A 25,589-nucleotide genomic window follows, 5' to 3' on the forward strand; every position below is an offset into this window, starting at 1 on the left:
CATATGCCTTTATCTAAGCTGAATTTCCACTGTCACTTCTTTGCCAAGCCACTCATTATCATGAGGCTTTTCTGAAACTGTCTCACTTCTTTATTGCCTTGAATAGTTTACTGTCAGCACCATTCTTTGTCACCTCAGTATTCTTCCCCCTTTAATTCATTTATGAATACACTGAGGGCCTTAGGTCCCAGCAAAAAACCCTGTGGGACTCCACTGGCTATTTGTTCTTTGGCTGTTTCTGGTCTCCTAAACAGTTCTTTATCCATCCAAGGACATTCCCATGTTGTTTAGATTATTTAAGGATCTTTGGGTGAGGAACATTACTGAATACTTTTTGAAAATACAAGTAGACCATATCAAAGGGATACTCCTTGTCCACATTCTTAATTGCTTCTTCAGAGAAATTAAATAAATTTGCAAGGCACAAATTTGCTATTAAAAAACTCACAAGAAAAAAATAGTGTTGACTATTCTCTATTCATATTCATCCACATGTCCATTAATTTTAATATGTAGGATAAATTCCACTAACATTTCAGAGGGCTGGGAGGCTCATTTGTGAAGTCTTCCTTGGGTCTTTCGGAAACTTCTGAAAAAGAATCAGCATCATGTTGGCCATCTTCTAGTACCAAAGCAGTTTTAGGTACAAGATGCAATATACCACAAATAGTGCCTCACTAGTTCATCTTGAGTTACCTTAGAGCTTCAGGGTGAACAGAAGTTGATGACAGCTTATAATTAATTTCTTATGTCTTTTGCAAGTTTTTTCCTATGTTTTTTTTCTTATTATTTTTACTTGCTTTACTGTGCAATTATTTCACTTGGCATGCCAGCACTGTAATTTATGAAGAGGTGCTTTCACACTTTAAAAGCTGATTTTATTCTGCTTTCTTCTGGTGCTTTCTGAGACTTTATGTGCAATACAGCTTTGTCCTGAAATCAAAAAAATTGTGGCTATTCCATGCTGTGGTTGGAAGCTGCTGATAGGAGGAGTGGTTGTAGAATAAAACAAAGTAAAAAGAAAGAAGCAGTGAAGAGAAAAGGAGTATATGTCTAGTGACTAAGCATCTTGATGTAGCTTTACAGGAGAGCAGAAAATGTTACCTGTGCTCCACCAATGGAGTTTGGATAGACTCATGATGTTTTGCTAAAAGGCATACAGGATGTTTAATGGAGAGTAGAAAATTGAACTCAGATTTTTAGGGTACAGGACTGTACACAGCCAAAGCACCAGATGGATCTCTCTTGGTCTTATAATAAGTGCCATTGCTAGGATGATCTTAGTCCTATCAGCAAGTCAGCATTTTCAGTAGAACAGTGGCTTGAATAATATTACAAATGACGTATAAAGAAAGGAAAATCAAAACAGAGAGGTCAGGGCCAGTGGCTTTCAAGAAACATGCTTCTTTTCTTAAACATTTGGCTGGATGCTTCTAGAGGCAGTTGTGGGAAAAGAGGATTAAATAGGGGAAATACAAGAGATGCAACTGGGATGTGTACAGCTTTGCTTGAGAAAGAAAACTGAAAAAATGTGTGGAAGTATGTGGCGAAGAAAAAGTGCTTTATTCTGCTAGCTTATAATGTCAAAGAAAAAAGGCTCATGTCAATATTTTTCTTTATTCTAAGGATTTAATTTTGCTAGATGCAAATAACAGAAAAACAGACAGAATGAAGGGAACAAAATGCCAACACACCCACCTAAAGAATTAATTTTATTTTAATGGAATTTAGGAATACTACTTCTATGTGTGAAGTTATGGAGTATTATAAACAGTCAGCTAATGAAAAATGTTTACTGGGAGATGTATTTGTTCTTACCTATGATTCTACGTATGGTTCTTATCTATGGTTATGCTATCTGCTGATTAAAAAGTGGGGTGCAGAATTACTGCTCCTGAATTGGGCACTGATTAGTTTGTAACCTCTGGCATGTTACTTTGCATGTCCCAGCTGTAGAAATAGTTGGAAATTATTAAAAACATGAAATATTTTACTGTATGTGCTTGTCACCATCTTACCTTTAAATGATTGGTGTCATAAGTCCTCAGCAGGTTTAGATTTCAGTATATGTTGTGTATTTTTAGTTTCCTCTCTTTCAGTAGTAAGTCTTTATATGAAGATAAGCTATCTCTACCCACTTTGACTTTCATGGTTTATTTCCCTGGGAACTGGAAACTACCAGTTACTAATTTGTATTTAAAGCAGTTTCTTACATACATTTCTCTTCATTTTTGCTTAAGTACTATGGGTTGTATGGTTACTTTTAAAAGCATTTAATTAAAAGTAAATAAAGGACTTTAGAATTGTGTGCTATTATAACTGTTCTGAAGTTATACACATTAAACATTTAGTTTTAATATAAAACATTTAAAATGTTTTTATACCTGTTGTTCAGTTTTGGATCTACCGTGCCTTCGGCACGTCTGAAGTACTATGTAGGAATGGATGGGAAGTTTAGATACAACTCTCTGATATACAGAATTGTCTTTAAACCCTTGCTGCTTGTGACATCTGTGCCTCTGCACAAGACTCTTTAGAAGAGAAAGGAAGATGAAAGAGAAAAACATATGGTCCTTCAGGTAATTATATATATAGGAACTTTTGCACTACAAATATGAATACCATTTTTAGTTGTTGCAGTAACTTGAAAATGATTAGCCAGTTGTGAAATAATATTTATTTTGTATTGACCTAGGTCTTTTTCTTTGCAACTTAGATTTCAGAAGCACCTTTTTTTAATGAGTTTATTCCTGGTTTTGTAGATTTATTTTGACATTTTATGTGCTACCAACTTTAGTGTCGCAAATTTGTAGTTACCATCCTCTTTAAAAGTTGCCCATCCTCAAGCCATCAGAAACAAAGAAAATAATTTTACAGTACCTGGCAACATAATACATCCAGTTTAGCTTCCATAATTTTCTTACCCTGAAACTTTTAAACATGAATCATTTGTTAAATATGCCCCTGGCCTGATCAAAGTGATAAGGTAATACTGTGAAATGCTGGGACCTTCCAGGTTTTCCCAGATAAAGTATAGGACTTTCACCTCTTTCAATGTTCAGAATAAGACTCTTTTGAATCTATTCCAGAAATGTAAAAATAAATAAAAAATCAATTCTTCCTGGAACATAGTACAAAGTTTGGAAGAGCAGCAGAGATAAGATAAGCTTCCTGTGTGTGAAATCCTTTCACTTTTGTAAAGGCTTTCCTGTGTCATGAATTTCCAGTGAAAGTAGTATCAGGAATTGATATAACGTCCTGAATGAAATGGAGTAGATCTCTTTTCCTCTCCTCGTTTCTCAATTCTCTAATCTCTTTCACATTCCTCTGATGGACTGTGCTATTCTGCACATTGAGACCACTGACAATATGGGAGCTGGAGGCAGGAGAAGCACAGATATGCATCCTTGAAGCTCTCTGAGGGTGCCTACTGCTTCTGATGGACAGAGCACATAAGGATGTTATTTTTTCTTCAAAGCTCTGGACACCAGTCTCTTGGATTAGACACAAATTGACCTACTATAACATAGAAACTTTTAAATAGAATAAAAGTGGTATTGTTGAGACAAATTAAGATATAGAATAAAACATCTAACATAAAGGCCACGAGTTTAAAGGTATTTTGTTGCTTCCTTTTTGGATGAGCTCCCAACAGGAAAAAAAAAAAAAAAAAAAAAGCCCAAACAACCCCAACCTAATATTTAGTCTTGTCTTTATCTATGTAACAGGAGAATGTGTTGCATCATTTGTCTGCTGCTTCCAGGTGCTTAAAAAAGCTCAGTGGTTGCTGTCACTTAAACTTGAGTGCTGTCCAAATGTTAAAACCAGTTTCTAAAAAGCTTAGTTCATTCTAGAAGGCCATGCCCTATGGGACAAAAACCAAAGGACCCACTGCCCTACTTTGTCACTTTCATTGGCACTTCCCACTCAGTTTTGTTGGCACAAATCTTTCTGAGACCATGTAATAAAGTGGATCAAGGGCTGAAAAAAACCACTCTTCTTATGGGTTATTTTGAAGCAGGATCATTTCCCTTTTTCAGTTTAAAATGAGATACTGCAAACAGTGGTGAAGGGATATTACATTTCTTTCTAGCAGTGAGTGGTGGAGATGGAATATGTCAAATTTCATAAATTCTGCATGGAAAATTTATTTTGATCTAGGCCACCTGACACTGGTTAGATAAAGCTGTACTACTGAAAGACCACAGAAGGCATATAGGCATGAATATCCTTCATGCATTGAGTTCAAAGCCTAGGAAATCTCGATAGGGAAAGGACATGTTATCATGTCTTCAGAAAAGCTGTGCATGTTTGTTAATAATAATTAAAAAATCCAAACTGGAAAGACATGTAAATAGTGGTCCCTCCTCTAGAGACTTCACAGTACAATTTGGAAGAAGGCAAAATGAAGGCAATCATTAGGAAGAGAAGTATAGAAATAATACAGTTTTGAGATCAGATCCTCATAGATTGTATCAGGTTGTCATATTCATAATCCATCAAAGACATTTGTTGTGGTTTAGGACTGGTACTTCCCCCTTTAGTGCTTCCACAGAGACTCTCCAGACCAAGCTGCCGCTCACTTGTTCACTCTCCCCTTTCCCCTCTCCCTCTCCCCTTCAAGAGGCTGGAGAGGAGGATTGGAGACACAAAAGGTAAAGATCACAGGTTGGGATAAGGACAATTTACTGGAAACAGCAATGAGATAAGAAAATGAAGAGTAACAGCAAAAATACTAATAAGTGTACAAGACTAACAAAGGATTCATGCGTGATTGCTTGGAATGGATGTTACCTGACCCCGCCCTCCACCTGCTCCTCTTCCCCTGCTCCCAGCAATGATGTGTGAGGGAGTGAACAATACTAGTGCTCTGAAAAGATGGTGTGAACACCAATCCAGGCTGTATGTTGATGACTCTTGCTAAGTTTTGAGAGGTGATGGTGAATATATATGCTGAAAATCTATGTATGCTTCGTATTTCTAATTGTGTTTGTTCTTATTTCTGAAAATATCCAGCATTTTTCCAGGGCAGGGAGCAAGCCCTTTGGCAAGAAGCTGAGGAGTAAGCTTTCAGTTCAGCTTCCTGCACTGTGCATGTTCTATGAATAAATAAGTCCTCACTGGTTTAGGCTGACAGCTTTCATTGAGTGAATTTATTTGAGACTGGTCCTAGTGTTTGGATTTGGGTTTTTTTAAGATCTGTAGAACAGATAATGAAGGGAAGTGTTATGAAACAGAACCTGAGCTTATCTTTTGAGGCTTGGTCTTTCCCTCCTGATCTTCACTTCAATTAGCACAGCTACGGTGTGCCACTAAGCAGATAATCCCCCCTTCAGCAGCACGGCTGAATGCTGTTAATCTTTCAAATTGTCTTTAATTTAACACCCCTGTTAGTTAGCTTTGTGTGTGCTTCAATAGCAACTGAGTACATCACTAGTGGAAGAACAGTTTTCTTTCCTTACTTGGGAGAATTAATCTTTGTGAGAAATATGAAGCTGATTCATGTACCACCTAAGGTATGAAATGCAAGTAACTTGCGGGAAGTTTTTTTGGTTTTTTTTTTTTTTTTTTTTTCATTTTTACTAGGCCTTTAAAAAGCATCAGTATCTAACTCAAATGGATGGCTTAAGAGTACTGAATGGGGTAAATTTTTAATCTGCCTAGGTCTCATTTATGGTTTGGCTGTTGCTGCATGTGTAGCAGCAGAAAGAGCTAGTGTACTCATGTGTACCAGGAAAGTTCTTCTTGCTTGCAGGCACGTGTGCATCTGGAAAATGGCTCTGAACAATAAGTGTAGAGTAGCTGTAGTTAAGTACAAACTGCTCTGTAGTATTTGTTCCTTCTCATTCACCTTTGTCCTTTTCTTCTTTTCCCTTTTCATATGTAGTATAATATTTGAGCCAAATTTCAAGTACAGTAAGTACTCTGATGTATATCAGTGCTGATAATATGCTAAAAATTATGAATTATGTCTGTAAAGGCATCCTGCTTGAATGTGTAAGCCAGTGTTTGGTGTTCAGTTCTGACAGGTTTCTGGATGTACTCTGAGAACTAGAGTTATTCTTGAAGAATAGTTCATTACAGTCTGATTTTTCTCTGGGTTTTTTGTTCATTTTTTTTATTGTACTGAAGATCATCTCTGCTGAGGTGGGCTCAAAGAGGCAGACTTGTCCAATGTTATAAACAGACTTTTAAGATGAAAGGTTCTTAGACAGAAATTTCCCAGATCTGAGGTCTTTACCACAGCTGTTCTGCAAAACTTGGGTCTGATTTCCTTGTACTATAAAGCATTTTTTTCTCTTCATCTTTTCAAAAATATGCTTAGTATGAACAAACAAAATTCCTCTCCATGGTCTCTCACTTGTTTGAGTGGCATCATTTGCCTTAATGATGTCACTACTGTGACAGCTTAAACCTGTTTATTTTATAGTTTAGACTAAGGGACTAGGATTATATTAAAATTTTCACCAAAAATGGAAGCAAGAACAGAAAATAATGCACATGCAAATGTAGCTAACCTTTCCATTGGAATTTCCTGATTTTGAAAGTGGTTTACCAGACTTGGATCAGATTTTGAAACATTTATGCCTCTGTATAACTTTGTATATACACGGATAACATTAGTCATTAGATAAATGTCTGCAAGAACATAACAGTGCGTTCACTTTATTTTTTTTTTTTAATTTAATTTTCTAGATTTTCCTTAAAAAAAATGAAATGCTTGAAACTTCTCATAACAGTACTCAAAGTAGGATTACCAAGGCTGAGGGAGGTCAGTAGATGGGAGTTCCCTGAGACTCATTAATCACTAGTAGACAAAAATAATACCATGGACAGATGGTACATGATTGTACCGCTGTTCTCTTGCCCCTCGCTTATTTCTTGCCAAGCACTGAGCAGTGGGATATAGGAGACTAAAAGTCTGCAGGATGAATGTTGTGGGAGGAGAGAGGAGGACTTGCGGTACTGAGAGTGTTAATTGGAAATATGTTGCTCCACAGGTTGGTGGTTGTATAGCATGGGAAGATGGAAAGTTCATTTTAGTGAACTTTCAGAGACCTGGATTGCTGTGGGAAAGGTTACTTTTTGCTCTGAGAACAACAAAATTCAACTATCTTCTCCCAAATGAGCTGATCAATTTTCATCTTTTTTGCTTAGAAATTTTAGGAGTTTCTCCTGTCTCCAAAAACGAATCTCTCTTGCAAAGACTGGATCACCTCAACAAGCTGAGACTGAAAGGTTTTACAGTTATTTTCACTATGTGCAGCAAAACATATATCACAGATCTGACTTTTCCAGTACTGCAAAATGTATTTTATGACTTTCCCTTGTCTCCAGACTTCCTTTAACCCAGTTCTTCCAAACACTAGAGGACGTCTCCCCTCTCACAGCAAGAATTGTGTAATAAGGTCCAGCCCCCTTTTCTTTACAGCTGCTAAAGCTGTTCTTTGCTCTGAGATCTTCAGATCTCAGAATGACCCTTTGGGACCAATAGTAGCAGGTGTTAATTGGAACAATCTTTTGGCCGCTATGATGCACTCTAGGGACAAGCTGAGGTTTAAAAGCTATATGTATGCATGCCAAATCTGAATAGTTAAAGCAGAAAGTTTGATGTTTCACATTTCAGGCTTTGTCCCTTGTACTGATTTTTAAATGTACGAATGGAATTTGTTTTAACAGGGATCCTGGGCAGGAGCTGTGGTGTTCATTCACTTCAGGGTATTGCAGATAACAAGAGGAATAAGAAATAGTTTATTTTTCTCCTTTTTTAAAGCTTCTAAAAAAATAGTGATCCTTATGTTTTAGAATCAATCTGCATTTGTGTCTTTTCAGCATAGTTTGGATAAAATGGGATCCACTTGGGCACTTTTTCAAATATATTACTTATTCTTCACTTATTATAGTTGCATTGGTAGTTAGTATACAGCCACTTAGAAAAGAAAAATTCAGTATATTTCACCATACTCCCAGTATCTTCCTACTTAATTGTACTTTCTGTTCCTGAATAATGAGAACTTGGTACTTGAGTTTGGCCATCTGGCATTTTTGCCCTCTCATAAAGATACAAAGGGATGTGTCTTGTATTCATTCCATTAAAGATTGGTTTTGACATATTTTTGGATGCTGGCAGGAGATCTTGTGATGGAATGAGCAGTGTTTAAGTATGGAAGTCTGGGTTTGCCTCTTCTACCTCTAAGCAAAACCATTTAGACTAAATGTCACTGTAGAGCCTAACCTTTGAGGCAGGCTGTGAGATGACCAGTGCTGGAGACTCTTGCACCTGGAGGATTTCTATCAGTCTAAGAATCTGATAAGAATCTGTTTTTACTCTAAGGAACATCTACATACACAAGTAGTAGTGAATGTATTCATTTTCCATGAGAAAGATTTTTAACAGCTAAACAAAATAAGTCAGAAATGTAAAGCTTGACTTTTAAAAGCCCTTTGTGTCAAACTTCTAAAGGTTTGTTATTCAACAACTTTTTACCAGAGAGCTTTATGAAAATTTTAATGTTTGTGTATTTTTGCATCTTTGGGGGTTTTTTTGAGCAAAACACAGAAAATGTTGATGCAAAAGACTACATTTTGTGGGAATTTAATTTCATTGGCAATTTTTTTTTTTTTTTTTCATGTTGTCATTTCTCTTTTAATCTGCATTTGCTGTAAGCATAAATTCACCACTTTGGATGTTTTGTTTTGTTCCCCCACAGATATAAACAACCAAGTAAGAACAAGAACTGTTTTCTTTTACCATATAGCTTTTGTGATTTTCCTGCTTTTTGAAAAAAACAGCATTTCCCTATTGTATAGTTCAGGATAGGAATATCAGGCTTTACTGGAGACCAACAGCACATTCAATACAGCATCAGAAATAAAAAAAAAAAAAAAAAAGTAAATCTTCACAGTTTTAAAATTACTTCAGTCTTAACCCTCCCCACCTTTTAAAATTTCTTTTGTCTACCACATGTGCTAACTTTTCTGGTGGTGTTTATATGGTTGAGTACTCTAAAGATCTCACAATGAACAAAAAGCTTTTTTCTAAGCCTTTGTAATGTCCACAACTTTTGATCACGTCTTAGAAGAAGCAGTTGTGACTATTTGATGATAAATAATTTACTGGCATGCAAGGGTTCTCTGGGCTTTGCTCCCACTCTTTCATCTTCAGAAACTTTCTGCACAGAAGTATTTTTTTTCTCACTAGAAGTTCAGTGCCTTTGGTGGCATTTTAATTTTATTCTTGGTTTTATTCCCCCCCTTGTAATAAATATGTTGCTGAGTTGATGTAGATTGCAGGGACAGAGAGTTAAAAATGCTTAATGCTGTGTGGATTTGCAGGCTCTGATTTGTTAAGCAGACAACAATGACTTTGCTGTCACTGGGGTTACAAAATCTTGGCATCAGGCTACCAAAGAGACTTTGCCCATCCCACCCTGTCCCCTATTTCTAAGGTGAACTTTGGTTTGCAGAATTGGATTACCTCATAATTGCAGAACGAAGCCAGCATTTCAATCATTGCACCATTTACATTTGCTAAATTGTGCTAAGTTAGCACACTTTTTAAAAATTTTATTTTGCTTTTAATGCATACTATGAACTCATGAGTCTCATAAATCCTGAGATATTCAGAAAGCAAAATCTCCAGGGGACAGTGGTGGAGTGGTGGCCTATGACTTATGATAAATTTTCATGCCTCATGTTCTTGTTAGTCTTGTGGAGGTCATTTCTGCAGATTTGTGTTGAAGACCACAGTGAGCTAGGGCCATGGGTAAGAATAAACAGATCTGATAGGCACAGAGACTGGTCTCCCTCTTATTCCCTTTTCACTGCTGCTCTGTTAAGAGGAGCTGGGGAAGCAGTCAGGTTTCTCTGGCATAGTGATGCTTTCTGTGCACACATCCCATGTTGGATGCTTTCCTTCCTCATGCTTTATACCAACCTTATATGTGGAGATTGCAGTAGGGGAGAGGGAGAAGGCAACCTGACCTTGGTGTGTTGCAGCAAGTCCTGACCAACATGGGGCTTTGTTGAAGCAGCTGGTGTAGATTAGAAGATCCCTTGGGTTGCTTTCATCTATGGAAGGGCAGGGCTGGTGAAAAACTGCCCCCAGGACAGGAGGAATGCACTGGTTTTTCATGGATCTCATCCTCAGCCTCCTCCTTAGTTACATCTAATGAACAATGGTACAGCTGGGAATGCGGCCACACACAGTTTGGAGAATTTCTTTTTGTAACTAGATCTTGGGAAAGATTTCCCTTCAATACAGAATTTCATGGATTTCCTTTGTGTGAGTTGTGAAAATAAACAAACAAACCATGTCCTGCAGTTGGAATGTTTTGGACACCATGAAATGAATTTGATTTCCCTGTCTGATGGTATACCAGGGGCACTGCTTGTAAGAGATACCCTAATGGAATCTGAGTACATTTAGGTGTGGTTCTTTCAGTCAAGTGTCAAGTATCTCGAATGAAAGTATATACTAAATATGGGTGTTATTTCTATATATTTTAATGTATTTTTAACTTTTATGATTACATATATATATTTAAAATATTTCTTAAGTTAATAGGAATTTGGCCACCAGAGCTAATTTAGTGGCTCATGGCACCTGTTTTTAGGAGACTGCCAGCTGTTTACCATTTATTGTCCACAGTAACTGCAACTGCTCAGACCTCAGTGTGTTTCCCACAGCTTTCCTGAACTGGCTGAGCCAGTTCTGCAATACTGAAGAGGCACTGACAAATGTTACTTGATTATTACACCTTGTTCAGGCATAGCAGGTTAGCATATTAGTATTTTTACTGGATTAGTAACAATTTTTTATGATAGTTCAATTTGGTGTCCATCCCTTAAGTTTCTTTCTTTAGAATGAGTTTGCCGGCTGGTCTGGTAATACAAATGTAGTATTTTCTTTAGCATGTATAATATAGAATTGCATTCTCCCACTCCTAGATGTGAAAAAAAAAAAAAAAAAAAAAAACAAAAAACTTATGTCCACAGAAGATGCACAAAAGAATTAATACAGTGTTCTGAATATTTACTAAATATGAATATTACCAAATATTTCTCCATCTTTTGCAGTCATGAAGGCTATTCTAGTCTAATAAAATGCCCTTAGTAAATAAGATAGGAAAAAGAGGACGGCAGAGATATGGGTATGTGTAGAGAAGTTCAGTGTAACAACCCATGGGATTGACTCAGTTTTGCCCCAAGGCCTTTCATTATGTTACATTTTTCCCTCTGTCAAACTGGCACACAGGGGTTTTATGTAACCTGTCAATAATGAGCAGTATAGGGCGATGGAGCAGAAAGCCTTAAAGAAAGTCACGTGATGGATGTAATTGAAAAGAGGAAGGACACAAAGGGGGTGAGGCTTCATGAGAAGGACCACAAGCCTAAAGGTGGCACAGTGAACACATGTGCTTATTTTTGAAGTCAACAGAACACAACATCTCTACAAAGCATCAGAAACACTCCAGAGACAAGAGACTGGGTAGCACCATGCATGTGATAATAGGGAGTAAAATGTGGTATTACTTCTTTCAGCATCCATATCCCAATGGTACAGCTTAAATAACTAGTGTAATTTCAAGTAAGGGTGTATGAGTGCATCACAGATGGCTGAATGCCAGTGCAGAGCTGCATTACATTTTCCTGTTCATGTATACCCCGGTCTGGTCACATCTCTTTCCAGAGAGAAAAAAACAGCCAGAAACAACATTGTCACTTATGGCCTTTACAGGATGTCTGAAAGAATTTCCAGATATGATTTGACCTTCATCTGTTTTCCATGGCTTGGTATAAAGCATGGTTTTCCAATGCTTTCTCATTTTAATTTGAGGTCAGGCCAGTGAAAAGATTACCCCTTCAACTTCCTGCTTTAAAATTATTATTTTTTTAATGTTTGGAAGGTGAGGTAATGTGGAGAACTGATGGTGAGAACTTTCCTGGTACTGGATACCAAGATTACAATGTGCAAATGAAATACTGGCTTCAGGAGTGACTAGGGAGTACAACATAAAAGGCTGTTCATTTGCAAACACGTGCAAAAACACTAGCACTGAGCATGAACTTCAGTGACACAAGTAACTTTTAGACCCTAATATACCTCTAAGCAGTTTGCTGTTATCTAATCTAAAAGGTGTTGCTGGGAAAATTCAATCACCACTGTGGTTTAAAATTCTCATACACATAGTAAAAATGAATCCTGTATCTACAGATAGCCACAAATATATCATATGTGCTGTAATGCATTCTTTTGCTGACATACTAGTTTTCTGAGTACTTTTGAATGGCTGAGGAGTCCCTTTCTAATGTTTTCAATTACATGATAGAGAGGGTAGCCTCTCCCTGACAATTCCACTGTTGTCTATGACCATGTTACAGGGGTTTTTTAAGTAGCTGGTCTCCAAAAATATGTACTGAGGGCTTTAATAAAGACTAAGTGTGACTGCATTGATGTTTTAGAAGTTGATGTCACACCTGAAACAAAAGCTGTAAGGGAAGGACCCTCAGGAAGGGGGTCTGCTCTCGCTGTTCTTAATACTTTGAGCAACACAAACACACTGAAGTATCCACTATGTCTTCTTCACGGTTCTTACGGAGATTGAAACACTAAGCACTGCTTCCTAAACGATGTCCAAGTTGCAGCCACTCTCCTGTTTTCTCCTCCTGTGATTTAACCTTGTGGACTGTGTCTACTTCTCCAGGGTGAGAGTCGTTAAAGGTTTGAGGCAAAACCCTTTAAAATCAGTGTGAGATGTTCTTCTGGCTCTTATCAGGCTTTCTGTTCTTTGGTGTTATGGTAACGTGTGACCCTCAGTTGACTTTTAATTATACACTTGAGGAACAAAGAGGTGATAGAATGAAGCTGATGTTCATTCCAGTAATAAGCTGACTGAACTGGGGAGGATTTACTGCAGCTGGCCAGAGTGTGAGTATTGTGGTGGCTGAGAGTACCCTCTTATGTGCGTGGAAATTCTGAGGAAAAACTGACTCCACCAAGAGCAAAATGTATTTACTAGTGGGAATTAAAGGGACTATGGGATCCAAGGATATCTGTCTCTAGGCTGGGAATGCTTACAGGCAAGAGACGAGGAGCCAACTTATTGGGAGCTTGGGTCAGGACACACAAGCTGCTGCTGAAAGGGGCTGTCTACAGTTGTCTTCCGCACATCCAAACAGGGGATCTCCTCTAAGAGGAGAGGGTTTTGTTTTTCCCTATTATGTTTTCCCATTGCTGGTCTTCCAATTCTTTGATTAAGTGAGCCAAATGGGGACCTATTTACATTAAATTATAAAACTATTAAAATTATATTTAATCCTTTCTGAAATGGATTTGATGCTGGGAATTCCCACTGAAAATTCCCTGCAGTGCGAGTGCTGTGTCCTTCCTCTTCCAGCATGCTGCAATCTTTTTCTTTGTACAGAAGCCTAGAGTAACTTAAAAGCTGGCTTGAAGCTTAATAAAACAACATTAAAAGCATAAGCCTATGGTCTTCACCTTCATCCACTGTATGTCCTCTATAATCAACAGTGATTATGCAGCAATGCCTGTTTTTTTTCCCTACAGGTGAAAATGTTAAATATGCTGAGGCTGTAGACTTTCCTTGTAGATTTTGAGGTAAATTAATGTGTTTGACATGTATGTCCATGTATATTTATGTTGCAGTATCGCCTAGTAGTGACAGAACTTCTTGTTAGACAAAAGAGAAACCCTGAGTGCTTACATATTTGTAAGTCCTACAATTATTTTTGTATTAATTGTAGCTTTGCTTTTGTTCTGTCTCAGATCAAAAAGTATTAAAATTGAGGCATCACCCTGTTTCTTTTGTGAGGGGTGGAGGAGTAAGAGACAGAAAAGCACAAGTGCACACATGTGAGCATATAGGGATGAATATCCATGTACCTTGACAAATACTTTGGATGTGTATTGAATGTGTGAGAATTTAAGAACATAAAATATTCTATAAAACATGTCTTCTACATTCAGTATTATATCTAGGAAGCACATGAATACTTGAACTATAGAAATCTCCTTTAGGTGACTTGTTGCTCCTTTGGTACTTTTACATATGCAAGTAGCCCCAATAGTTGTGGATGGGCTTCCTTAATGAATAGATATGGTTTTTTTCACTGCCTTAATCTGAGAAAAATGAACATTCAGATGAGGATATCTTGCATGATTCAGATAACATTCTGAAATTCCACTTTGATTTTTGAATGTTAGTTTTCATTGAAAATGGTATTATGTTATAGTTCTTTCCTATCATCAGAATTTCCCATAAACAAGAATCTTGCTTAAAGCCAAATTCAACTCTCATAAACTCCAGAGATTAATTTGGCTCATTATGCTATGGACAATTACTATTATATGGATTTTTAATCTGGCTTCTTCCTCTACAATTTTTTGGGGTTGGTCTTTGTTCTTGGACACACTCTCTTCAGTATTCTATTGTTATAATTCAGCTGTAGTTACCCTCTGCTGCTTTTATTTCTGATTCTCATCAATTTAATTCAGAAAAAAAATACTTGGTATAATGATGAAATTTGTCACTAGAACTATTAGATATTAACTCATGTATGCCAATAATATTGTGAAATGTTTTTTTGAAATTGCTACATGCAATGTAAAAATTAACTTCAGAGCTAAGTAAAAACCAAATTTCTATAGTTACATAGCCCTGGATACATTTTCTTTTAGAAAGCTCAGTAAGAAATCTGACTTGTGCCCCTATTTAGAGCTCATTAACAGTTAATATTTAGTTCTATTATGTGGTTCTTCCTTGTTTTTATAGTTAACATTAATGCTTTAATTGCCAATACCTGACCAACAAAAAGCTACTACAGTCCGAGTATTCTCATTAGAATTTCTCTTCTGTGCAGTCATCTATTAATTTTAAACTTGAAAGAAGAAAACTAATTAATGTAGGGAAGTAGCACACTTCTTCAATTCCGGTAAGGTAATTTCTTCCTTTTCACAGAAAATCTTCTGACTGATAGACCTACTGAAAAAAGAAATGCCTCTATCAAAGTCATCCTTAGGATTCCCTGCTTTCCTCAGTTGTTGCCATCAGTTGTGAAGAAAAGTCACTTAGACCAATAGAGTTGGCACTTGTTCTATCAGGACAGAATCTGAATTTTAATTTTGAACAAGGACCCTCTGTCGGAGAGAGAATTAGAGTAAACATTTTGTCATCCCCGTCTTTCACATTGTCTTATGGAATGGTGTTACTTGAGTTTTTTATAGAATATACATGGAAATTCCAAGTACATTTTGCTTCCCATTTTTCTCCTAATGGCTGCAGAATTGAAATGCACTGTATTTTTTCACAGAACTATTTACTTTTCTTTTTGTCATTGACCTAGTCTTTAATTGTTTTTTTTTTTTTACACTGAGAATGAATGTAAGGTTTGACAGCTTAGAAGAAAACAGCATTTTCTTTTCTGTTTGATACTTTTTGCTTAGTCCATTTTGTGTAATTTTCTTTCCCCACATCCTCAGCAAATACACAGCATATCTTCTACACAAGAGCGTTTCCTTGAGACCAGTCTTCCAATTTTTTTTTTTTTTTTTTTTTTTTTTTTTTTTTTTTTTTTTTTTTTGCTTGTTAGGTATGGGATTTTGGTGGTGGTTTTTTTGTTTGTTTGTTGTTTTGTTTGTTTGGTTTGTTTGGTTGGGGGATTTTTGTTTTTGTTATTTGTTTTGTTTTGTTTTTTGTTTTTATTTTGTATTGACCACTCCCCACTGAGCAGGGATATTTACAACACAGAGGTAGCTAGTACAGGAGGGCAAAGTCTGCCTCTGAGATATCAATGACCTGGGAAATAACATGGTCTAAGTATGTTTTTATGGCTTCAACCTTCCTCTGAAGATAAACACTTTCTCTATCAGTTGGAAAGATGGAATAGTTGCATCTGGTCCTAATTATGCAGGTGGTAACGGCAGGGCCATGGCACAGCATTTTCTCCTCTCCTTTGCTTTCATTTTCCAATTCTGGTTGCCTCTGCTTGAAGCAAAAGGCATTTAATGATGTGATGCAACTCGAGGTAGGCAAGGGACACCTGTGTCTAGTTTGATCTCCCTGCAGTACTTCATAATGGAAGACATAGTTCATTACAAAATCTAAATGCTTTGTCTGTAAGTGTGCTGGGAGGATATATGAAGCTGAACAAGGAAGGGAGAATCTTTAGGAAATACCATCTAAAGACTTCTGGTCTCTTCTTTGGATTCTCTTAGTGGTGTATAAGCACCCTCAGTTGCAGACCAGCAAGTGGATTGTGCTCAGTGTATGGATACAAGTTCACAGGAGTAGGTAGGTCAGTCTGTTGATGTTCCTGAGCATGCACATGCTGTGTTCCTGTCTTGCTGAACTCCAGCTCCACTCAGATATACTGAGGGGAATAAAGAGAAACGCATACCTCAATTTATGTCTGCCTAGAATCCACTGGAAATGCTTCTGGAACTGAACTGCGGCACTAAATATGAGAAGACAATTTCCGATTTTCAGCACAGACTCTAGGTAACCACAATGAAAGCAATTGCATTAGATTTGCAAGAAAGTACTCAAGTAAAAAGCTGGGTTGTTATAATTTAAAAATGTTTAGAGAGTGGGTCTATAATGTCAATTATCTACCACTCTATAACTGTACCACTAAAGAGAAAATTATTTTAATGGTGAAATATGATATCTCTTTCATGATTTATTCTCTCAACCTGGCTCATTGTGTTTGTGCCTAGTATGTCTTTCAGTGTAACAGAGAAAGTTAAACTTGGCCTAAAGTGCTTACAGAAGACCAAAAAGTGAAAATAGAGATGGTAGTTTTATAGTTCTTTATACTTAGGTTTTTTTCAAACTAACGTAAGTGTTGGAGTTCAGACTCAGTGGCTGTTTAATGCAGTCTGATACTTTTAAATTCACTATTTGTCAAAGTCACACTGCAGAATTGTTGCATAATTTCACTTTTTCTTAATTAAAATAAATTGATTCTGAAACCTTTTAACATCAAATATAGTTCTGCTGTTTATCCTCCTCTTCAAAAGAAAAGCAATATGGTACTCGTGAGCATCAGTGCTGGAAAGCATCCTATAGCAAACAGAGTTTCTGTTATCTTTTTGGGGTCCACCTAAGGAGGTGGATAATTTTGCAGCAGTGATACTTTTGTGTCAGGACGGTTTGCCTAAAACAATCAGTGAAAATCTTCAAAGTAAGTTAAAGCTGGGGAAATTCTCACTTGTTAGGGCACTTAATCTGCCCTGGTTTCCTGTGTACCTTCAGGGAGAAAACACTGGGAAAGGTTTAGCTTGACAACAAAACATCCCAAAGAGCTATTTGCTTTTCTTTAGTCTCCACAAGAGCAGAAGACAAGAGTTTGAGCAGGTCCCACCCTTAAACAAGATTAAGAGCCAGACCTCATTTTAAAGATTATTTGGCAAAAGAAACACAGACAAGAAAGCTCCTCACAGCTAGTTCGTTTGAATGGTGACCTTTATCTTTCTCCAAATGAAAATGAAAACTCTTCCTACGCTGCATGACCTCCAGTGAGGTTGGTCAGTTGCATCATGATGAGATGATGTTATATATCAACATCTGTTTCTACTGTGTGCTTTTCCTGTATGTGTGTTCCATGTTAAGAAATTTTCTTCTTTCTCTCTCCCATTTTTGCTCAGTGTTGTTTTTTTTTTTTTTAACTATACCTCATCTGTCCTCTCACTGGCCAGAAGTGTGACAGTAAGAAGAAAGCTATAGGCACAAGAAAGAAATGAAGACACTTTTGGTTTTGGACCAGTTTCATAATCTTTTGCAGTTTAATGAATTACCTCTGCGATAACTTTGCAAACTGCAACTGTTATAATCGACTCCAAATAAAACTAACTTCAAAACTGGCATAGAAAGCATAACTTTACATATGTTCCACCTAGGAATGGGTCAGGGAAGGATTTTTTAGTTGCAGTTGGTTAGAATGTTGGCTAGGAAAACATTAACTGTCCATTAAGAAGGAATAAACTTTCAGTATGAAGTAGCATGCCAAATTCAAGTCCGAAATGTGATCTTTTTCCTGCATTCTCTCTCTTAATCTAGATTTTTAGATAATTCTTATTTCCAGTAGCTGTTTCACTTGGAAAACATTGTGCTTGCAAAAGCTCTATTTGCGTAAAGAGCTCTGATTTCAGCTATTATTTCTGATAGTGGACTAGGATATAAAATTCTCAAAGTTAAACATAATATGTAGAACACAAGCACAGCATATATAATTTTTGAAAACAAGTCTTAAAAGATACAACTTATGGGAAATACTGAAACTGATACTTATAATTGTAATTAACCCTTTGTGGTAGCCTTTGTGATCACTCTTAAAGGGATCGTAAGAATGTAAGGATCTTTGCTGCACATTGGCTCCTCTTTACTGACAAAACTGCTTTCTGTGCAATTGATTTTTTTAGTAATTGTAATTTTGATACTTTTTCTTGCAGATCAGGTCCTTTTTTGCTCATCATGTGAAGGTCTACACATCCTCTCCCTTTGCAAAAACTGTTACAGAATCTGCCCTCTAGTCATGACAAATTTCTGAATCTAGTTCTGGGAAGGTGGGGGATTTCTTGAATCAACAATGCTTTTCACTAGTATTGCCACAAGAAAGACCAGGAGAGCACACTTCCTTCATTACCCTTCCAGGACAAGGGCCGTCCATCTGCTTGCATAGTGCACAGTCCAGTAAAGCCCTAGTTCCAAGAGAGACTTTTTGGCACTGGTTATGAGTGGTAAATAGTAAATCTGTCATAGAGCATGATGCAGCCTTGGTAGTGAGACAAACAAATGGAAAAGGTCTCTTCAGTTTCAGGTTTATAGATGCTGCTGATTTAAGCTGAATTCAACCCTGAACCATGATGTCCAGGCAGGAATATTTCACCAGACTGAAAGAGTGGTGAGTCACAAACAAGCCACGTGGAACTGAAGTTTAGTGTATAGAAAAATTATTTTCTAAGGATTGAAAAGAATCCTGTGAAACTTTGAGGTATATGGAGAGATTTTAATTATAGATAAGGTAATAGCAAAAAACCTGGTTTCACTATTTCTTGGGTTAAGAAGTTTGTGTTTGCTAGGGTCCTTCAAAATGTCTGATGGCCAAGAACACAGGGAGTACTATGCATCATGATGAGATTTACAGGAAAATGAGATCTCAGTGCACGTACCAGCTGGAAAAACCTAAACCGCTCTGAAGAACTGCCATAACAAGTACCCTTAAAATGCAAGGTGAGCTCATTGACTAGGTTGCCTTTAGATTGACTCTTCCTGGTGCTGTAAGAATTTGTTATACTAATTTTAGAAAGGTAGGGGTGTGAAAGCTGTTTCTCCTGTGAGAATATTTGGTCACTTACAAGGCTATGCACTTAACAGCACAAATGGGTGGAAGGGCTGGGGCCCCTCTTTCTGCAATACTTTGTAGACAGAAGAGAACTATCTCACAGATTGTTTTCATCCTTTTTACATCTTTCTTATCCCTCAGGAATATGCTAATATGTGTGGAGAAGAACTGAGCACAAAGCTTTAATAGGACACACGCTAGTTTTAAGACATACAGTCATTGAAAATCTATATAAGGGAATACATTTTGACCTTTTTCATACCCATTTCCAGGATTGCATCTCTTCTGATGAGCGATGGTGTTAATGTTTCTTATGCTATTTTGCTGTTTGTTCAGGAGATGCTCTTACTCCTAGTGTGAGGAGCAAAGAGGTAGCAGCCTCTGTGTGACACAGCTTTACTCTCACAAAGGCAGAAATGCTGAGTTTTGCTATTTAAAAAGCTGTAAAATGAAAATGCTTAATGTAGAAGTAGCAGTGCTAGCAATCTTAGCTGTGCTTTTATTAATGTATGTGCACCTCCTGTTGGCAGAGATTACACTGCATTAAAAACTGCTGCAGATGCTTTTTGGGGGATCTAAGCCAGTCCATGTGGGTGGTTTTATTTTTTTTAAACAGCAGCAGGAGATTTCAATCATGCTGCAGATTTCACACTTGAAAGAATTCACAAAAGGTCCCATCCTTAGTCTGCTGAAAGGCTATAAAAAGTTAGGCTTAACTGGTCTGGTGTTGGGAATATATAAAAGGATTTCCATCTAGCAAGCAAACAAAGGTACGTCAAAATGAAGAGAAAATTCACATCTAAGGAAGACCTGGAAAAAAAACTGAAATTAGTTTTCAACTCTTTAAATTAAGCCTTGCCTGAGAGCCTCATTCCAATTGAATCTCTGGAAGGATTAGGAAGTAAACATCTTCAGTTTTCAGTCTATTACAAGATTATATCAGAGCTCATGACGAGTTGTTAAGGTGATGAAATACCTAAAGTTCAAGGCGCCAAACTTCTGCTGATGACTGTATTTGGTAGCTATTAAATAGCTTCTTACTGCAGATTTAGAAAAATGGACTGTTCTGACTTAATCCTCTCCCCTCAGAATCGCCAGAGGTTCAGAGATTTATACGGTTTACCTCTCTCAGTAGCTCAGTATCATCTTTCCATCTTCGTGTGTCCACTTGTCTGTGACAAACACATGAATAAAGAAGTAATGCTCTCTCTCTTCACCCACCCCACTCAGTACAGTTTTGCATCTTACTCAATAACAGCAATTGTGAAATTTCAAACAATGATCCATCAAGTTCATTCTGAATGCCTGGGGCTTCACAGAAAGGCAGCAGCCATGTCACATCTCTGTGCCTTTAGTCCACAGTCTAGTGTTGTGGCTTTGGAATGCAGAACTGGATTACATCCCTGGTCTTTGGTAATCTGCTGAAATAATAATGCATAAATGTTGTTAACCCTCTAGTAATGGGTAAAATTATAGAAGCTGAATGCATGAGTGTTTTCTTCCCAGACTTCACAGCAATCCGTCTCAGATATTTTCCAATACATGTTTGAAAACGCATATTGAAAAATTGGATGTGCTATCTGTTGGGAAAAGTTTCTCCTTTGCATTTCCTCAGTATTTCGCACATGCTTTTCAATAAGGATATCTATAAATTAACAGTTTTACAGAGAGAAAGGAATAAGAGATGCAGCAAGGTGAGAGTAATTTTTGTTTGCATTTCTTAATAGACACCTCAGGAAACTCATATTCCTCATACAATACAACTGTCCAATTCATGTCCACATGCCTCAGATTTTGGGTAGGAAAAGGCAAAGATGGACCATAACAAGGTCTTGTACACACTGATAGTTCCAGTGACTGGGCTGAAGAGTGGGCAGGAGACGGGACATGACAAAATAACCCTCAATTCTCTATCTGAACACTTGCTTTGAGAACTTACTTCATCAGGCACCTAATCTGAGCACCAACTTTGTGACCCGTTCAGACTGCCTATGGAGGTCTAGTAGACCCTCTTTCACATGAAGTCTATTCCAGTTTTATATTCTTTCTTTAATATTTTTGTTTCTAATCTATGTAAATCAGAATGCCTTCATTATTCGTAGGTGCACTTCATCTGGTTCTAAATCCTAAAAATCTCATGCTATGTTATAGCCCTAAACCCCATAGATACTATTTAATTTGAGACAACTCATCACTAAATTCTTTGCAGCTCTCGGTGAGACATGGAATTGCTAGCTTCTGAACAAGCTGACAAATCAGAACCACAGAATATCCTGATGTGGCAAGGACCCACAAGGATCGTTGAGTCCAACATCTGGCCCTGCACAGAACACTCCAAGAGTCACATTGTGTGCCTGAGAGCACTGTTCAAATGCTTCTTGAACTCTGTCAGGTTTGGTGCTGTGATCGTTTCCCTTGGGAGCCTGTTCCAGTGCCCAACGACCCCATGGGTGAAGAACCTTTTTCTGATATCCAGCCTAAACCTGCCCTTACACAGCTTCAGGCCACTCCCTGAGGTCCTGCCCCTGGTCACCAGAGAGGAGATCAGTGTCTGCCCCTCCTCTTCCTCTCAGGAGGAAGCTGTAACTGCAGTGAGGTCTCCCCTCAGTCTCGTCTTCTCCATGCCGAACAAGAGGATAGAAGGGAAGTATCTCTTCACGGTGTTAAATTTCTTGAATTCTGTTCCCTTAATGCAATTTTTAAAAAATTTAAAGCAGTGCAAGATTAAGAATCAATATCCTTTACCCTTATCCTTGGTGATCTTAATGGTACTAAAGTTACATGTTGGAAAGATTTCCTGGAAATTTCTGTGTGTCAGATATTTCCTCTCTCGGCCAGTTTGCCAAATCCAGCCACAACATAAAATGAGTGACTGGAGATGATACTGTTTTCCTTTTGGCTTCTTATGTGGCTATATGACTCAGCAAGAGGTGAATTTCAGATAAATGGTGCTAATACACTTTTAGAAATATGCATGGGCAGCTGAAACTGAATCAGCATTTTTAGTACTTTCTGTGACTCTCCTGATTTTCTATTGCTCACAGGAAAGCACTGTGGGAGAAAAGAAAGCTGGTGAGAGAGTCGTAATAAAAGAGCTGTGACACCTGTTTTGTGTAGAAGCAGCAGCATTAGCATGTTTTATGCAACTGCTCCATCTTCTTCATCTTTTCCTTGGACACTTTTGCTCCTTTCTTCACATCGTCCTATCCCATAAAATCACATTTTTTCTTTTATAGGAAAACTTGTTTTGTTTCTCTCTTTCAGTTCTTTTATTAATTACATTTAGGGAAGTTGTTCATATCACACATTCTCTCTAGGCTTCTGCTTTATGTGTCTAGCCAGATGTGATATGAAATTAGCCTTCATGGGTTGTAAAGCACTTTTAGAGCTAAATTTTGGGCTGGGAAGGAGTATGGTATTTATGCAATGCAAACAAGCAGGTAGAGGTCAGCAAGGCAGAAAGAATGATTGGGAAGTTGGACACATCTAAACTGGCAGTCCAGGAGACCATGTAGGGTAAGAATGAAGTATGCAACATCTGCTGGTTGTGGCAAAGAAAGCTTGGATGTATATAGCTTATAGCCTCTGCAAGGGGTGCACTCAAAATCCACCTTAGATCTAGTCAGAGACAAAAACCTAGTATAAAAGAAGTATAGTTACAGTGTCATTACAATTTTACCATGAGGTCTGTCCTCAGATGTGAGGTTGATTTTTAGATCAAACTACTTGATCTACCTCTTCCCCAGGCTACTTCTCCATGAAGGAGGTGGTAGCTTATGGCCTTCTCACTTTAAAAATGCTTTGAAACTAACAGCAGTGAGGCAAAAAAAAAAAAAAAAAAAAAAAAGCACTATAATTTCAGTAGAGATTTGTTGAACTGTGGTAAAGGAGAAAATATTTTCAAAGTATCTGAAGAAATGGACCACCCTGTTCTCCCATGGAGAAAGGAAAGCCTGGAAAAGCTCCAGCTTGTGTCAGTGGATCTGTCCTAATCTGTGCATCAGCTGACGGTCTGGGTCACTCTTCATGAAGACCATTTCATAAATGGGTGGAAAAGTAACGCACAAGATCTCTGCCTCACCACAAGCTCTCCCTGCTAGAAGCACGCAGTGCTCTAGGCAGCAAATGGGATGCTGAAATCAGAAAAAAATGGCACAATCAGAACCCTGGCATCTGAGAAGCTGTACTTTTTCAGAATTTTCAGCTAGTTTGTAATAATGTTTCAGGACTGGCACACTAACAGGCTTAAATATGTTTTAATCTGCTTATGTAATTTAAGCACCTCTGGGAGTGGTGAGCATTCATTAAATTATTTGTTATGGTGGAAGTTCTATCATATTGAGCCAGATGCTGCTTTCCATAAGATATGCTATTGTGTCTGGCCCAAACTAAGCTGATGAATAACTCCATCAAATTTGATTAGGCTATAAAATATGTCTCTGCTATGTATTAAAATGCATCAGAGCACATCCTTGGCTCTTCTAAGCACCTGAAAAGTAACTTTATCAGCCATGCTACAGCTGACAGTTTTTCCCCTTCCTTTGATATTATTTTTGACTCTTTCTGCATCATTACCTATCCTACAGACAAATGTTCACAGCTGATTTAGCTGAGAAGGAGAAATATAGTGGTGTGAAATGGCTCAGAGGTCTCCTTTATTACTGCACATTGAAGGACATTATCCAAATTAGAACCAACTTGATTTTGTAGGGAACAAAGAAAAATTGTTCAACTCCGTGTTCTGTATTATTTATTCTCCCTCCATTTTGTGAATTCATGCACTTGTCAGCAACATAGCCCTGCACAGTTTGCAAGCAAAGATCCAGTCCTGTGTTCCACCCATGCCCAAGCTGTTGTCCTTGATCTGAAGAGGAGTTTGGAATTTGCTAGGAATATGAAAGCAAACCATCATATAAGGCATATGCTCTCTTGGCATGGGTTACGAATGAGGTAACCCAGAACAGAAATCTCATACGTATAAATACTGTACACAAGTGCAGTAAAATTTCTTTTCACTTCCTTTCTGAAACATTTTCTCTAACAGTTCTACTTCATTTATTTACAGTTGAGAGTATCAACAACTACTGGATAGGCTGGAACTATATTTTCTGTCTTAAATTCTCTGTCAGCGCCCAAGGAAGGATGGTTGTATCTGTTTGCAGAGCACCAAGCACTGTTCCTTTGTGACTTTGTGCTCTGTAATCTTTGCTTGAACCAGTTCTGTTTGACTCTCTTGAACTGACTGTTTATATTGAGGGCAGTATCCAAAGTCTCTGTTATAACCCATTCTCCAGTGTAGCCTTTTCTTTACATTTTATTTCTCCATCTCCCAGGACCACAGCCGGGCATTCTGCTTCCTGCCATTCTGCCCAAGTTCTGTGTCACCTCTTACAGTCTCTGGGCAGATGGAACCTCATCTGTCGCACTCTGCCCACCCAGTCTGAGACACTGATATCTTTGTCTCCTTGTTCTTGAATGTTCTGGATCCTATTCACATCCCTACTGCTGTTTCCCATAGTCCCTACACTTTCATTTATTTAGACAGTAAAATATACAAAAGACAGTGTGCCAAGTCAGAAATCATAAAACACAATAACCGCTAAATAATGTACTTTACAAGAGCTGTGTGTAGGTTTCTGTAGGTGTCAGCAGCTGCAAAATGTGTTGGGTTTGAGTCCTATAAATCCTTCCTTGAGAGAAACATTTATGGTTTGAGCAAAAGCCAGGATATATATTTTTTAAATTAGTTAAATAAATAGAAGCATAAGTTGTTATGTCATATTTTGAAGATTACTCTTCTCAACTTGCAAACATTCAGGCATCTTTTGGAATAAATATAAAGTACTTTTATGGATTGTGGAGGAAAACAAAAACCCACGAGAAACATGATAACCATGTATATCATCTGTGTGATAAACTGAAAGCTAACAAATACTTTCACTGGAAATTTGGCCAGCTTCAAGGTTCTCAGCTGCAACTAGCTGAAATGAAGCTGAAAATTGTCACAGAGCAACCCTGAGCCTCTTATAATCCACTTGCAAACCCAAATAGGTTTAAAAGTGAAGGCCACTGGAATGTGTTTGTCTGCATCACTCTTCCTCAGCCATACAACCGGGCCCCATTTGACGAGGAGCTCCACAGTCCAGCCCGGGCACTGGGGGCTCCCACTGACCAAGAACTTCGGCTCTGTGCTGTCATCCTCTGTGTGGCCATGGTGAAATCAA

The 25,589-nt window shown here is 37.8% G+C and overlaps 2 long non-coding RNA genes across 2 annotated transcripts; both read left to right on the forward strand.

Moving 5' to 3' along the window:
* Positions 1–5,418: 5,418 nt before the first annotated feature.
* On the forward strand, positions 5,419–18,583 carry LOC120754450 (uncharacterized). Its single transcript, XR_005701442.2, has 3 exons — positions 5,419–5,516; positions 13,571–13,621; positions 18,473–18,583. It is a non-coding gene; the product is annotated as an uncharacterized LOC120754450 (long non-coding RNA).
* A 256-nt stretch (positions 18,584–18,839) lies between these two features.
* On the forward strand, positions 18,840–21,993 carry LOC131378575 (uncharacterized). The gene is made up of 3 exons (XR_009207997.1): positions 18,840–18,924; positions 19,103–19,253; positions 21,575–21,993. It is a non-coding gene; the product is annotated as an uncharacterized LOC131378575 (long non-coding RNA).
* Positions 21,994–25,589: the final 3,596 nt, after the last annotated feature.

This window comes from Hirundo rustica, chromosome 6 (assembly GCF_015227805.2).
Source record: "Hirundo rustica isolate bHirRus1 chromosome 6, bHirRus1.pri.v3, whole genome shotgun sequence".
Classification (NCBI taxonomy): domain Eukaryota; kingdom Metazoa; phylum Chordata; class Aves; order Passeriformes; family Hirundinidae; genus Hirundo; species Hirundo rustica.